At 37.3% G+C, this 17,500-nt stretch overlaps 1 protein-coding gene across 2 annotated transcripts in view; it reads right to left on the reverse strand.

The window, feature by feature from the left end:
• TMCC1 (transmembrane and coiled-coil domain family 1) overlaps positions 1 to 17,500 on the reverse strand; it is a 243,805-nt gene that overhangs the window by 167,104 nt on the left and 59,201 nt on the right. The gene's annotated exons all lie outside the window — the stretch shown is intronic.

Here is a 17,500-nt window from a genome sequence, read left to right on the forward strand (position 1 = left end):
TGAAAGAAATTCATGCCTGCAGAGGCATTACATACTGTGACTGGCCCTAACTGAAGCAATGCAATTTAATACAGATTCCAATTTAATATGTTAGATTTGTCTAACAGAGGCATGCCTGGTAGAATGGGCTTCTTTGGGAGATTTTGAGAAGCCAGATAACCACTTGGGAAGAATGTTACAGAGACGAATAAAATGACTATAGAAGTCCCTTCCAACCTAAGATATTGTGTTAATGAAAGGTTCAAAAAGATAAGTGGAACTTTCTTTCGTACAATGCTCCAGAATTCTTGTCTTACCCCTCAGATAGTTGTAGCAACTTGGCAGGAGAAGCAACACCAAAAACACAGAATTAAAAAGAATCATTGCTACTGTCACATTATCTGCCAGTTAGATTACCTGAAGCAAAGATAAATAAATAACCTTGCATTTCCTACTTTCAGGTACTGTTCAGAGGTTAGACTCTGGAGGTGGTGACTTCTGGAATTACAACAATTTCACTATGGCCTTTTGACAGTGGATATGGAAAGTAATGGGAAACTTCTATTCTTCTATCTAAATTTCTACTTTATTCATTTCTACTAGAAGAGTTAATTATCAAGCTTCAAATATTACTTTAGATTTCTAAGACCAATTGATTTTTTGTTTTTTTTTTTCCCCTTAGGTGTTTTAGGAAAATTAGTCTCCTTAGATGGATCTTCCAAAGACTTGGAAGGTTAACCAACTTTTTGGCAGTCTAGGTCCTTCTAAGATCTTCTATACCCTCTGCCTTTATATTACACTGCTCACATTAAGTACATGATAAAAACGTACACTATTGAGCCATATGTGCTATAATCAAATGAGCAAAAAAATTAGACTTAGCCATGTACTAGCTCTCTGGTCTTAGGCAAGTTTGAAATTTTGCCTAGCCCTAATTACTTTATTTGTGAAAAAAACAAAACAAAACCAGGAGATCAGACCTACTTCAAAAAGCTGACATGCAATATAAATTACATTATATACATGAAAAAGGTCTTGTATAGATACTTGATAAGCTGAGTACAATCCTAAATAATACTATTAAAACAAATTCATTTCCACAAAACATTCTTGCAAATATCACGGACAACCATGTGGAAAAGATTTTCAATCACTGAATGAGTCACTGAAATTCAGTATTCTCAGGGCAGGTTTCTTGGTATTTTAAAGCAATAAGAAAGATGATGGAGGGATGGTTCTTACCTTCATCCCACTTTCTCAGCTATAATTCTCCAACATTATTTTGTGGTTAACGTTAGACTACAATCATGAGTTCTCTTTTCTACCCTACCCCCAACCTCACAATGCAGAAATAGCTCCATAGAGACTGTATGATTAACTGGTTATCTCAGTAAATAGAAAAGGCCTTATTTTAGGGCCCTGTAAATAATTAATTACTCTACTTTCTTATTTTTTTTTAGATATACGAGAATCCAGAATGTCACTGCTCATATTTTAACGATGAACAGTATTAAGATAACTCTAAGGAATCATTGTAATTTTATTTCTATTGCTACTCATCTGAAAAAGAAGACAAGAATTATTTAAAAGTAATAACATAAGAAATCCAACAGGTAGGGGGTGCTTGGGTGGTTCAGTTGGTTAAGCATCAGACTCTTAATTTCAGCTCAGGTAAACATCTCCCAGGTTCCTGAGATAGAGGCTGTGTGAGTCAGGCTCCGCAATGACAGAACGGAGCCTGCTTGGGAGTCTATTTCTCTTCTCTCTCTGCCCCTCCCCCTGTTCACACTCTCTTTCTCAAAATAAATAAATAAGCATTAAAAAAAAAAAGAAAGAAACCGAAAAGGTAGTAATGAAATCAGTTTTTGTCACTGCTCTTAGATTTCTGCCCTCATTCAAACAAGCTGATCTAGTCACCAATATCTTGAAAAAGAAAAAACTTTCTTTTCACCTTTTCCTTTCTCCTGCTTGACAGAACTGTTATTCTTCAATTTTCTGACATGATCAACAGGATAAAAAGGCAAAAACCCTAAACACAGAATCAGAAGGAATCCAGGGATCTGGAGCTGGTATCACTCATTAGCTGTATAACCTCAAGCAAGTTTTAAGATCTTCAGACCTGTAGAAATGAACTGTAAAATGAGGAGTTTGATTAGGACTGTCCTTAAAGCTTAGCAGTCTATGAGTCTTGCTAATCACTTAGCAACAGAGAGAGGGATCTATTGGCTGGAAATTAATGTGTCACAAGTGGCTCATTTTGTAACCCAAAGTTTCTGAATTCTTAACTTCCTCAGTATTACAATTGTGCAATCTGAGTCAGGGCTCCTTACCCCAGTAAGATGTTACTATGATAAAATAAAATATATTTGTCAGATCTTAATAAATATTTTACTTGAAGAATGCCTGGCTGGCGCAGCTGGTTGAGTGTCCAACTCCTGATTTCAACTCCGGTCATGGTCCCAGGATTGTGAGATTGAGCCCTGTGTCAGGCTCTGTGCTGAGCTTGGAGCCTGCTTGGGATTCCCCCTCTCTCTCCCTCGGCTCCTCTCCCCCACTCATGCACATGTACTCTCTCCCTCCCCTCCTCCCTCTCTCAAATTAATTATTTGACTTGATCTTTGGCAGCAGGTATGAATATTTTTATAATATCTAAACCAATAAATCCTTGCTAATTCTTTTTGCAAAGAGACTTGTCATAAGATTAATTTTTAAAATCAAACATCTTTTATATATCTAAAATGATTCTACTTAAGAAAAGGGTATTTTCAAAGTCCATCTATATATAAAATGAGAGACACAAATCAATGCAAATATAAAGTATGAAACTCCAAAGTGAAATATAGTCTGCTCCTGCTGACTCACAAGATCACAGGTCAGAACAATGTAACATCAAAATAAGTCAATTGCTATGACTTCTGAAAAAAAACTCCAATCTGTTCTAGTGATTACCTTATATAATTCATGATCCTGGTCTGTCCTTCTATCTACTTACCTACCTATGAGTCTTTGAGAGCTAATAGTCACAAGGGAAGACAGTTCAACAATTCAAACAAAAAGAGTAGTGGATTTTAGATGCCAAATTTCTGTTCCCTCACAACTAACATTCAAGGCTATATTGCCTCGTGAATAAAAAGGAAAAGCAGAAGTGAGGTCACATATTCCTTTAAAGGTCTAATTATTTTGTAACGTAAAGGCAAAAGAGGTTAGATTTAACTTAAAGAGTGAACACAACTTTGTATTATGTTGAGCCTTCATCACAAAAGCTGCTGTTCCAAACATAGGAATGTAACTCAGATTAAAACAAATGAACAAAAAAACTTTTAGAAGTGACCCTATGATGATAATTTTGCAAAATCAAATTTACTAAGTTCAAGAACACCTTACCTGTACCTTCATTCTTATGACAACCATATTAAATGTCAACCTAAGATCACTATGGATAATCAAAACATCTTTTGGGCCACTACATAAAATACTATAATAAAGGAAACATACACATTTTGAACCTCTAAATGAGGGTTAATAAATCTAAAAGTTCTTTATTTTGGCAACTAAGTTATGCTCTGTAAAGTATCTTTAACAGAAAACAACTCAAAAGCCAAATACATCTCCATCTCTGATTTAACCCCACTTTTCCAAGCTCATAGTATTCCCTTGACAGGAAATAAAATATTCCCTTTGCCTTATACTAAATACATAGAAAACAGCAATATCAATTGGTGTTCAGCAAAAACTGTAATCTTCCAGAATCACTGAATTCTACCCCTGAAACCAATGCTAAACTATATGTTAACTAATAACTTGAATTTAAATAAAATCTTGGACAAAAAAAGATTAAAAAAGAAAAAAATTATAATTTTTCAGCTGCTTTGTGGGAAAATGGGCACTGTCTTACAACTTCTCCCAAACAAATCTTCAGGTTTTAAATTTTGTTTGCCATTAATTTTTTTCTAGCCGTCATTAAATCCTACCTACTCTTCTATTATCTATTCCATTTCCACAATTATCATTTCAGTTCAATATTTACAAAGAGCACCTACTACTATATCACAGTCACTGTACTCAATCTAGCTCATATCGTAATGATCTGTTACTTCTCAAGTCATGCTGTATTTATTAACATCCTGTCAGTTGGACAGTTATCCCCTCATCTCCACCTACTGATCCTGGCCTAGGGGCACCACCTGGTGGTCAGTAACAAGAACTACTCCTCCCACCACCTCATTCCTTCCCCTCTGGGAGAATAATATTCCTTTCAGGTTTTACTCAACTAATTCAATCTTAGAAATCTCCCTTTCATATGAACACAGCTGGATGCTATCCTGCTGTGATTTACCAGGGAGGCAGAATCCCTTACTTATATACCCTGCTCTAAATCCACAAGCTCTAAATCTATATTAATATTTTAATAACTTTAAGAATGAGATTGGGAATGAGAAAGAATGGGTGAGCTAATTCAAAGATGAACTCCAGACAGCAGCAGGCACTGAGCTCTCTGTGCCTCTTCCAGAGATGGCCTTGGTTGGGAAGTCCTTTGGGCAGTCTCTGTCCCCATTACACTTGTGGAAATATGGGCCAAGAGGGACAGCATTCTAAAGCTCTTTCTGCTCCTGAGGTGCCAGCCTGGAGACAAAGAAAGCAGCTGGGGCAGTGCTACATGGGGCCTCCAGTACAGAGGAAAGGTGACAGGCAATGCCTTTCCCTTGTCCTTTGCCCACAGCGATCCAATTCTGTTGCATGGAAAATCCATACGTAAACCTGGAAACCATGATTCTATCAAGTTGGCTTAGCCTTTTCAGTGTGAAATCCTCCCAATACTTGGGCTCTTAGCCACCAAAGAGAGGGAATTACCAGGAAGAGTAACCCTACTTCCCCCTTCTACGCTGCCTGCTTGCCCAACCCTTTCCTCTTTTCTCTATTTCCCAGATCGAGCCAGGCATTACAAAAAAATTCTCCTCTCTGCCCATACAATACTGTAAATAACCCACAAAACTTCCCTAACAGCAGCCTAATAAAGGTATATTTTTTTTTAATTTTTTTAACGTTTATTTTTGACAGAGAGAGAGAGAGCGAGAGAGAGAGAGCGAGAGAGAGAGAGCACGCACGCGCGCTAGGGAGGGGCAGAGAGAGAGAGGGAGACACAGAATCTGGAGCAAGCTCCAGGCTCTGAGCTGTCAGCCCAGAGCCTGACGCGGGGCTCGAACTCACGAACCCTGAGATCATGACCTGGGCTGAAGTCGGACACTTAACTGAGCCACCCAGGCGCCCTAGGTATACGCTTTTTCTAAATTCACCCATAAACAGGAAAATGATACAGTGAGCTCTGAAGTGATATTAACAGAGAACTGGGATGCTAGCTTCAGACTTTCCCTTCATAAGCTTCCTAAGTTTGCATCTACCTTCTCATTCCTCTTTAATTAAGCCTACTCTTTTCTCAGAATTATATATATAATTTATTATATATTTATTAATAATTTATATTATCATTTATTGTTACTGTTTTATAAAATAAAGTGTATTTAAATAGCACTGATTAGTATTTTTTCACTATTTAGTTACCACTGTAATTGTGAAATAGGGTATAATATTTCACCTAGATTTTGTAGGAATGGAATTTTGGGGCCAGTCTGGGAATCTACAAACCATTTCTAACAATGAAACTCAAAATGACTTTTCCCATAGAAATAAATCATTAAATGTTGTTGGTAAATGCTTACGCTACATGACAGTAGCTCAGCTCCACTGAGTTCTGATACCTCAGCTATTTTCTTTTCCTCTTTTATTCCATCTTGAACATAACTATTAAAAAATATACATTTTCGGGGTGGCTGGGTGGCTCAGTCAGTTAAGCATCCGACTTCAGCTCAGGTCATGATCTCATGGTTCGTGGGTTCGAGCCCCGCGTTGGGTTCTGTGCTGACAGCTCAGAGCCTGAAGCCTACTTCGGATTCTGTGTCTCCCTCTCTCTCTGCCCCTCCCCTGCTTGCGCTGTCTCTCTCTGTCTCTCAAAAATAATAAATGTAAAAAAAAAAAAATTTTTTTTTTAATATACATTTTCAACATGCAAACCTCCTTTCAAAAATCTATAGTGAGGGCTTCCTGCTTCTAATCACATCATTAGAATTATTTAGTTTCACATTTATAATGCTAAATCAAAGCTCTCTCCCCCCAAACTGACATTTTAAAAATCAGCTACACATAATCGTGCACTCTTCCAATCTTATCTCTCATTATTTCCTCTAAATGTTTTACCAGTCCTCATACTGGTTAGGCCCTAGGGTTCTATGTGGGAAATAAAGATAACTAATACATGGTCCTAGCTTTCTAGAGACTCACAATTGGGGTTTGGTTTTATTCTTTTCCCTTTCTTCTTTAAAGCACATCTGAGCTATTTTGAAACTTGAAATCTGCACGTATCGTGTTGTCTTAGGATGAAGATTTACCCTTACTGTGCCTCATACTCCTAAGACATCCTCCAAGGAGCACACGCTCTATAAAGCCCCTGTCAATAACAGGACCCCATACTTAGCTCTCCCTTCTCTGAACTTCTACCGCCCTTAACTCAGTAACAACTGATTATATTTTGTTCTCTTATTAACGATTTTAGCCACAAAGATGAGTTGTAAGTATGCTGTAGATATTGATCACCCTCAGACCTCCAGGTGGGCAAGCAGAACCTAGAGTGACTAGATCAACTACCCTGGCTATGAACATGTCATCACTTTACCCCGGTGTGCTGGACAGATGTTTAAATTTTCTATGTGTGTCATGAAAAAGACTGGGAAGCCCAAGTTTAACTTGTGGCATTTTCAAATTAGAAGTAACAATAAATATTACTCAGTACAATGACCTCATGTGAAAAATGAAGAAAATGAAACCTATGGAGTTTAATTTGTTTAAGGTCACACTGATATTTAATAAGAGCAATAAGACATTCTTAGAATCTAAAACCACAGGCCTCTGACTTCTGGACTTGATTACACCACATCACCCTGCTTCTTTAATTGCCACTTATGTAAATCTTGCCACCCCAAGACTGTAAGGTCTTTGAGAATAAGGCTATAACACAATTTATAACTCGTTTCTCTCCAAGTGCTAATCTCCAACTCAGGGGTACTTAAGAGATAGCTGTACTGGTGAAATAAAAAGGCTTTATTACAAAGAAATGACCCACTTAATGAAAAATAACTTCAATTTTCATATTCAGAAATTTGTCTGAGTCATGTACGTACATAAGTTGAATTTGAGAAAGTGGACAAATACACTTGGGGAGAAAAGGTTACCTGAAACTATACCTTAGACTAGGCAATTGACACGACTATTCTAAAAGCCACATTCAAGCATCTAAGCTTATTAAAAACAAGATAACTGGCCCAAAAGGGAGTCACTTATGCTAAGCCCCACATTACCCAACTGAGAATCTAATTACAGTTTTACCTCTCCCAGAAAGGGACTCATAAACCAACAAATCGGGAATTACCTGATCAGTATTAGTCAGGTAATCTGCCTGATGACCCCCTGCCACCCCCTAAGGAAAAGTAATGTAATCAATTTGCTTTTTTGCCTAGTATAACTTCCTTGTTTCTGTTCCTTTCTGTCTATAAATATAAAATCTTTCACTTCGTACAGCTCTTTAGAGCTCCTTTCTATTTGTCACACACTAGATGTTGCCCAAGTCACTGAATTGTTGAATAAAGGCAGCAAGAACTTTAATTTTACTCAGTTGAATTTTTTAACAATGCAAAAAGTATTAACATTTAAATCATACAACATAAATTTAATCCACGTAAATCAAATTCTAGGAATTGTTCCAAGTATTGTTCCTCACCCATCTGGCACACACAGACAAGAGGTTATGACTTATGGCTTTGATGTGCATGATCATCTCCCATTAAAATGCCAAGAAAGAAAACAATTTCAGTACAATTTCTTTAACTATAGGCTTTTGGGACCTTTTCTTTTGCTCTTCCCTCTGCCAGGCCTATTCTTTCCCCAGATATCTCTTGGCTTCCTCCTATCCTTCAGGTCTGTGCCCATGTATCAATGAGGTCTTCCTTGACCACTCTGCTTAAAATTTCCTGCCCTAGAATTCACTTCCTTTCACAACTGTCCCAGTGTGTACAGATTTCTCACACTATCCAAAATACAGCATTCATATGAAAATTTCTGTAAGTTGAAATGGCATAAACCAAAGAAGCAATTACCATTAATTTATATGAAAAAAATTTTGATCATTCGCAGAAAAAAAAAATAACCTTAGGCTTTTCTGATACCCTAGGACACATCTTGCTAACAGATGCACAAAATAAATTGAGATAAAGCACAGTTGCTCACAGATCCAGTTCAAGGCTATGACAGCTTGGTGCTGAGATGCTAAATGTAGTTCCCAAGAAAGGAGCTTGGCAGTGCTACTTTTGCTGCTAGAGTTGTGCCCTCTGTAACTGCTCACTCCAAAACAAATGCTGAGTGCCACTGTCACTTTTTGCCTTTTTTCATAAAAGCAAAAATCCTCTTCAAATTTTTTTCAGTTAGTCAAAATAAACACTAACACAAAAGCAAAAGCTTAATGTTAACTTTTGAGAAGTGGGAGATAACTGTATTTTATTTGCACATTTTATTTACCTCCTCTTACTATATAGTAAACTTCACAAGGGAAAGTATTCTTTACTTGTTTTATTCACTCATATATTCTCAGCACCTAAATCTGGAGTGGGCAAAGTATGGGCCATGGCCTGATACTGTCCACTACAGCCAAACCCAGGTATGCCGATTGGTTTACATATTGTGGGAGGCTGCTTTCATGCTACAATGCATTGTTGAGTAGTGACAAAGACCAGATGGTCAAAAATATTTACTGCCACTATTTACAGAAAAAGTTTGTAGAGCACTGGCCAAAAACAACATTAGGTCAAACACTCAATAAACATTTACTGAACACAAATGTATGAAAAACAAACAATGGCAAAAAATATTTCTGATCCCTCAGTATTTTAATAAGATATAAAAGAAGAGAAAATAAACTGAGACATCATCATGGAAGCTCTCAGTGCCCTCGCCAGCTCTGCACTTTCATCTGTACAATTTTTCATATTCTATATCATAGATTCAAAGAACAAAGTTGGCAAGAGCACTAAAAATCAGATAGTTGAGTAACTTGCCTAAAATAACTCAGCTAGTAAATGGCAAATCCAGGACAGAAGCCTTTTTCTTTTTAAACTGTTCTCCACTATAATCAAGCAAACTTTAAGGTGACAATTATTTTCCACTCTTCTATTTGAGGATGAGATATAAAATCTGACAATTAATATTACAAATAATCTGAGTGTTTAAAAGTTTGACTCACCACAAAACAATGATTATAGTAGATAAAAACTTGAGGAAACCCAACTAAATGAGCCTATTCTGAATCTGAAGGCCTCCTTTCTCCCCCCTAATTCTACTATTTCCCCCCTTGATGTTATCACTCTATTTTTAAACATTAACAGTATCCTAATACCATGGCACATTTATATACTACATTGAAATTTCAAAGCATTTACTTAATGATAATCTCAATTTATACCATAAACTGTACACTTGACTTCTGGACCACTATGAATCTCACCATTGCTTTGAAACACAGCCTATCTCTAGCCTACAGTGAAAACACACATTCAATAGCCATCTTCTCAAGTCTCATTCTTTCACTGGGTCTTCTATTGCAATAACCTAATAGTTTTTTGAAGATATTTTATGCTGTTGTATAACATTTACCTCATGGCTCATTATTCCTTTCTTCATAGAGAAGCCCTTTCTTAATAATCAACTCCGTTTGCCTTCTAGGGAAACTCTACTTGGGACCTTCAAAGTGACCACTGTTATTTTCTTGCTTTGAGTTCTCTCACTGCTCTATTTAAGACTGCTAAGACCCTGGTTTCAGCCATCATCATTTCTTGCCTAGATTCTACAGCAGACTCCTAACTTGCACCCTAGATTCCCTGTAGTCTATTCACATGGCAGCCAAAGTGATTCTTTAAAAAATAAGATTATAACTCTTATGCTTGAAATACCAATGGCTCCCCATCTTGTTCAATCTTTACAATGTCTATGAAGCTCTACCTGATCTGACCATCTGTGACCTCTCTGACCTCATCTCTTACTACTGTCCTGCGCTCACTCACTGGCCTCTTTACTATTCCTTTAACATTCAGGCAGACTCTCACCCTGAGGTTACTTCATCTGCCTTGAATATTTATCACCCCCCAGGTAGCCCACCACATGAGTAACTCCTTCATCTCAAATCTTCACTCAAATGTCACCTCCTCAATGAGGCTTACTCTTATCATCCCACTTTATACCTCCCCTCCATACAGTCTTGATCTCTGTTATCTCATTTTAATTTTTTTGCACAATACTTCCTCATCTCACAACATAACATGTAATTTATTTGTTGTATTTATTGTATTCAATCTCTTTCAATCAAAGTAAACTCCAAAATGGTAGAAATCTCTGTTTTGTTTTCTGATGTATCCAAACTACCTAGGACACTGTCTAGTACATAGTAGGTATTTAATAAATACCGTTGAATGACTGAATAAAAGCTTACTCTGTTTCAAAGATTTAGCCATGTGCATTTTCTTTTTTTTTTTTTTAATTATTTTTTTTAACGTTTATTTATTTCTGAGACAAAGAGAAACAGAGCATGAATGGGGGAGGGTCAGAGAGAAAGAGGGAGACACAGAATCCAAAACAGGATCCAGGCTCTGAGCGGTCAGCACAGAGCCCGACGCAGGGCTCGAACTCACGACCGTGAGATCATGACCCGAGCTGAAGTCGGATGCTCAACCGACTGAGCCACCCAGGCGCCCCAACCATGTGCATTTTCAAACTCACTAATTAGACTTCCTTTCTTGCTCCCCATGTCTATTTACTACTCACTAATTCACTGAACACATAAACCAAGGACAGAAGTATTGGGCACAGGGAATTCAAATGTGAATAAGATACCTTGTCCTCAGGGCACCTGGGTGGCTCAGTCAGTTAAGCGTCTGACTTCTGCTCTGGTCATGATCTCATAGTTCATGGGTTTGAGCCTGTTTGGGATTCTCTCCCTCTATCTCTCTCTCTGCCCCTCCCCCACTTGTGCCCACACACACACACACTCTCTCTTTCTCTCTCTCTAAATAAAATAAATAAACTTAAGGAAAAAAAAAAAGATACCCTGCCCTCAGGTAACTCTTGTCTTCACTTCTACCATCAATTCCTTGATCTAAACTACTGTCCTCTCTCACTTGGACTGCTATGATAGCCCTCTGGCTCACCTACCTGTATTCAGTCTGAACCTACTCCAATCCATTCTATAAGCACAGTCGTACTCTCTAATCACAAAGTTGATATAGTGCTCCCCCCACACATACCTTGTTTAGATGCTTTGATGCTACTCATCCCTCTTAAGTGGGAGAAAAACACCTTAATATTATCTGCAAACATTTGTATGAACTGCACCTATCTATCTCTCCAGCCTTATCCAGTATGCACTTGCATATGTACATACACAAGTATATATACCTGCCATTCTATCATTCATACTCAGCAAACCTCCCCGCCTTCTTAGGGCCTTTGTACCTGCAGTTCAGCTATCTGAAATAAACCTCAGCTTATCCTTACGAGCTCTGTTACCTCCTCAGGAAAGCCATACCCTGACTTCCTTGACGAGGTCAAATTTCTCTATGATAGACTCTAGTAGCACATGTCACAGTTGAAAACTTAATTTGTTTGAATGACTGTTTAATATGCGTCCCCATCTGATTATAAACTCCATGAGAGTAAGAATCACATCAGCTTTTGCTCATCATAATATCTGCAGTGCCTAGCACATATTAGATAATATATATTTGCTGAATAAATGATTAAAACATAAACCAAAATATGGAAATATGAAAACTTTAGAGGAAGAATAAAAAGGGTGGGAAACAAATGCTAGGTTCTGTATGTGACAGGGAATGGCATGAGGTAAAGAAGTCCACATGGGCTAGAAGGCCTTGCATACCATTTTAAGGAAATTTCTTTACTCCTCATGTAATCGTGGAGCTAGTGAAGGACTTTTAAGCAGTGGAAATGGCACCATTTGCTTTGTTTTAGATAGCCCTCACAAGCTACATGCAGCATGAAAAAAGGATTTGAAAGAGCAATGAGACAGTTGAAGGCCCAAACCAGGGCACTGACTTAGGAATGGACAATAGGGACAAACTTGGGGATCATGTGATTGAGGAGTAAAAGAGATCAGGATAACGCTAAGGTTGACAACGTGGGTGACTGGTGGCTCCAGAAAGTCAGATCTAGTGATTCTCAAACTCATGGGACTTATTGCACTAGAATCATCTGAGGCCTTGATTAAAAACAGGGTTTTGGAGGGGCGCCTGGGTGGCTTGGTCGGTTAAGCGTCCGACTTCAGGACTTCGGCTCAGGTCATGATCTCACGGCCCGTGAGTTCGAGCCCCGCGTTGGTCTCTGTGCTGACCGCTCAGAGCCTGCAGCCTGTTTCAGATTCTGTGTCTCCCTTTGTCTCTGCCCCTCCCCTGTTCATGCTCTGTCTCTGTCTCAAAAATAAATAAACGTTGAAAAAAAAATTAAAAAAAAAAAAAAACAAAACAGGGTTTTGGGGGCACCTGGGTGGCTCAGTCAGTTCAACATCCGACTTTTGGTCTCGGCTTAGGTCATGGTCTCAAAGTTTATGAGTTCAAGCCCCACATCAGGCTCTGCACTAATGTGTGGAGCCTGCTTGGGATTCTCTCTCCCCTCCACCTCTCTACCCTCCCCTGCTTTCTCTCTCTCTGAAAATACATAAAAACATTTAAAAAACAAACAAAAACAAAAACACGGTTTTCTAAGCTCCATATCAGACCTTCTAAATCAGAAATTCTGAGAATAGGGCATAAAAATTGTATTTTCAACTAGTGTCCTAAATTATTTCTTTTGCATTCATACAAGTTTGGAAACAACAGAGACAGGAAACATACTAGAAGATAAAAAGGTTTATGAGATATGATGATGAATTTAATTTTGGAAATGATGAGTTTGAATTACCTATGCAGATAACCAACAGACAGTGAGATAACTAATTCCGAAGATCACAGGACTGACCCAGTTGGAGACCAGTATTTGGTAGAAACTGAAAGTATGACAGCATTTAAGTTCACAGAAGAGTGAAAGGAGTGGTATGGCTATGGTTAAAACTCCAAAGGACACAACATTTAAGATGCAGAGAAAAGGATTTGCTCATTATTCAAAAAATACCTTAAAATGCTATTTCTGCAGGAGATATTTGTATGCAAAATGTTGTCCTACTGGGTGTTGGGAGGGATATCAAAACTAAGATGTGGTACCTCTTGCAAGCCCTGTGGACAGTTCTAGGCCTTCTCTCAATACATCAGCCAAAATGTCAGAGGTCTTATTCAAGTCCATAAGATTCCTTGTAAGAGTGTATGTTTACTAGAAAACACTAATTTGTTTCATTCCCAAAAGTCTTTAACTTAGAGGAGATCCTCAGTCTTCATTACCCACATCAACAACCTAAAGTCCTTCTTCCTTCAAAGCTTTCCCAAATCCTCTGGACAGAATTAATTACTCCTTCCCTAAATACACATTTTTATATTGCTTGTGGCACTTATCACATTGTATCCTGTATTACATGTGGAGGCGGCAGAGTATTACAGAAAGGGGACCAGCCTACAGAAATCAAAAGCTTCACTCCTTATTTACAAGTTGTGTGACCCTGAAATCATTTATGTTTCCTACTTTGTGAATTAATGACAATAAGGACCTTCATTACCATCTCACAGAATTACTAAGAAGATCAAGTGAGATACTTCATGTCAAAGTGCTTTATTAAAATTCCTGAGTTACTTTTTTCTTCTATGGGTACATATTCTCTTTCCTGCTAGTTCTAAAAATCTTAAGAGCTGGGATCAAGTGTTATGTACCTATATATCCACTACAGCATTTTTCAGAACATCTTACATGTAACAGACACTCAGAAGTTTGGTCAAATATGTTGAACAGATGATATGAAAGAAAAAAAGAGAGACAAGTTATACCCTACCTCATTCCAAAAAAGACCTGAGGCAGCTGACACGATGTTTTTTTGACCACTCTCCTAACTATCCTGCCAGTAAATGCATTTTCCTTGTTCGTATCATTCCGCTTTCTGAAATAATCCTTTCTCCTACACCCACACACAGACACACACACACACACACACACACACACACACATCTAAATCTTATTTCTCTTACAAGACCCAAATCAAAGCGCCCACCTCCACTTCCTCCGCTAAGCTTTGTATTCACTCCAAACTAGAAGGATCTTTCATCTTCTCAACTTATCCATACCATTTATCATACAGATAACTTTTATACTGTTTGCTGTATCTCCAACTAGACTGTAAGTTCACTGAGTCTAGGATCTGAAAGTTTTCAAATCCTCGGGAGAACTTTAAAGGTGAATAGTAGGTGTAATAGAAAAAATCTTTAGTAGCCATTTTTAAAAATCTAAAGGATTTCAGAAAGATCTAAAATAAGACCATCTTATGTATGAAATGCTACCCTGAATTTTCATAAATTGAGTGCCAATTACTGATTGTTTCTGTATTATACATACAAATGAAGCTAATATTTTAAAGTACAGAAGGAAAAAGTACATCGTTTGTATCTCCCAAATACTCAGACCAATGTCCAGCACATTAAAATGGAGAGACCATCTAGTATGGTAGGTAAAAGCAGTTTTTGAATGAAATAATGCCTAGAATACAGATGTTATTAAAACATATCTAATCAAAATGTAAATGCCTGCATTTAGTATTTAAGTTCTGAAACACTCTAGTTGTGCAACATGCTGGCAGTGAAACCATGGGCATACTTAACTTCTCTATGCCTCTGCTGCTTCATGCAGAAAAAAATAGGGCTGTTTTAGAATTAATGAGAAAACTATATAGTGTGTTTAAATATATTGCCTGCTACATAATAAGCACACAGTGAATGTAGCTATCATTATCACCACTCCCAAATATTTCTTGATTAATAAATATTTCAGGGGTGCCTGGGTGATTTAGTTAGTTGAGTGTTTAACTCTTGATTTCGGCTCAGGTCACAATCTCACAGTTGTGGGATTGAGCCCTGCGCTGGGACACATGGAGCCTGCTTAAGATTCTCTCTCTCTCTCCCTCTGCACCTCTCTCCCACACTCATATGTATGCACTCTCTCTCTCAAATTAAAATTTAAAAAATAAAAATATTTCATATATTCTACATAAAGGAAATTTAAATATTTTGATTTCTCTATCTCAATATAAAATACTCAATATAAAAAAGTTACCATAAATTATGGTATTACAACAAAATATGTTGTAATACTACTCAATCAGTAAAAATCTAAAAAAGAATATTTATGGATATCTAAAAATGCTCAAGGCAGAATTTTAATAAAAAAGGATACAAAATTGTCCATTTAGTAAGATTCTAGTTTTATTTTTAAATGTTAATCTTAAAAGAACTAAATTTAAATGTTCTATGTATTTTGCATATTTAAGTAAGTAGTATATAGAGAAAACATGCCAAAATATTCGCAATACTTATTTTTGTTTTTTCCTTCTTTTACTCTGTATGTTCAATGTTTTCTACATTAAGCATGCTTCTTTCAAATTCAAAACATTTAACTTTATAACTTTCAAATCACAAAGCACTTACAGAAAAAAACTGCTTTTGTGAATTTGAAGATGACCCTTTAAATGATGTAACTGCAGGACACTGGATATGTCAACAAAATTTTTTTTTTTTTAAATTTTTTTTTTCAACGTTTATTTATTTTTGGGACAGAGAGACAGAGCATGAACGGGGGAGGGGCAGAGAGAGAGGGAGACACAGAATCAGAAACAGGCTCCAGGCTCTGACCCATCAGCCCAGAGCCTGACGCGGGGCTCGAACTCACAGACCGCGAGATCGTGACCTGGCTGAAGTCGGACGCTTAACCAACTGCGCCACCCAGGCGCCCCTGTCAACAAAATTTTTATGTGGGAAAAAGACAGACACTGGTAAATCCAAAAAGGAAGGGAACAAGAACCTTTGTGTTCAACATGTCATGATTGTTCCAACCAGGTCTCATTTCCATCATTAGGTCAAAGCCATGCTTTGTACATATTAGGCACAAATAAATACCTGCCAAATCTGAATTTAAAAAAGGAATCTAGCTTAAAGGCCAAGAACCTACTTTTAAAACTAGACTTGTTAAGTGGCAGATGGCTAAGGCAGAAGCAGCTGGCTTTCAAAACACAATGGCTACATTGGAAAATCAACTCAACATTTGTCTTAGGGTTATGTTTGTACATGCATACATGTACATGCAAGTCTGTAATAATGCTGTTAACTTAAATGGGACACAGATATCAATGTACTCAAACAATTACCACCAGTATTAAAACATTTCATCCTCAACACAAAAATAGAGGCACCCATATTTGGAATTTGAAACAATCTCTCATACTAAGATACAATAAAATAGAAGCTCTCCAAACTAATTTCCACTTAATTAACCAACCTGCCATATCATTCTCAAACTTCATTTTCTTTGAAAGACATGCAGATTTTATCCTCACAGGATAATCAGTGTTCATGGCTGGTACACTATGGTACACTCCCATATACACTTAAGCTGCTACATCAGTTTGTTAAGTTATATTCATTTATAACTAAATAATTTAATTAAATACTACATAAACCAATCAGATGAGCATAAAAGGGTTTGTTATTTCTATGAAAACACAGGTGCTTTGGAAAGACTCAAGAAAAGCACATTGCTTTTTTAAAAACGAATTTAAGGGGCACCTGGGTGGCTCAGTCAGTTGGGCGGCCGACTTTGGCTCAGGTCATGATCTCACGGTCCGTGAGTTCGAGCCCCACATCGGGCTCTGTGCTGACAGCTCAGAGCCTGGAGCCTGTTTCGGATTCTGTGTCTCCCTCTCTCCGACCCTCCCCCGTTCATGCTCTGTCTCTCTCTGCCTCAAAAATAAATAAACGTTAAAAAAAAAAAAAAAAAAAAAAAAAAACGAATTTAAAGTGGGCAAAGCCTTTCAAGAGATTAAAATCTAAGAGGCTGTCCCACACTGCTTCACAAGTGTCACCAGGTTATCGCTCCACTTTATAAAAACTTAGAAACTAGAAATTATAATCCATGCAATGAGTGCAAGAAAGGTACAAAAGTCCAATCAGTAGGTTTATATTTTAAAATTTTAAGCCTTGGTTTTAAGTTAAAGTAAAATATTCAAAATACATACATACCATTTTTTGATAATAAAAACTTCAACTGACTTTTTATTAAATGACAAACTATTATATTGGCTAATATAATATAAACCCAATTATATTGGCTAAGAAGGTAAGTAGAGTACTTTAGGTTCCGCCAATTTGTTGTTCACAAAGAGAATGTAGCCTAAACTTCTAAGAAGCAAATAAAAATCTAGTCAAATTTTATAAATCACAACTAATGTTAC

This window comes from Prionailurus viverrinus, chromosome A2, assembly GCF_022837055.1.
Source record: "Prionailurus viverrinus isolate Anna chromosome A2, UM_Priviv_1.0, whole genome shotgun sequence".
Classification (NCBI taxonomy): Eukaryota; Metazoa; Chordata; class Mammalia; order Carnivora; family Felidae; genus Prionailurus; species Prionailurus viverrinus.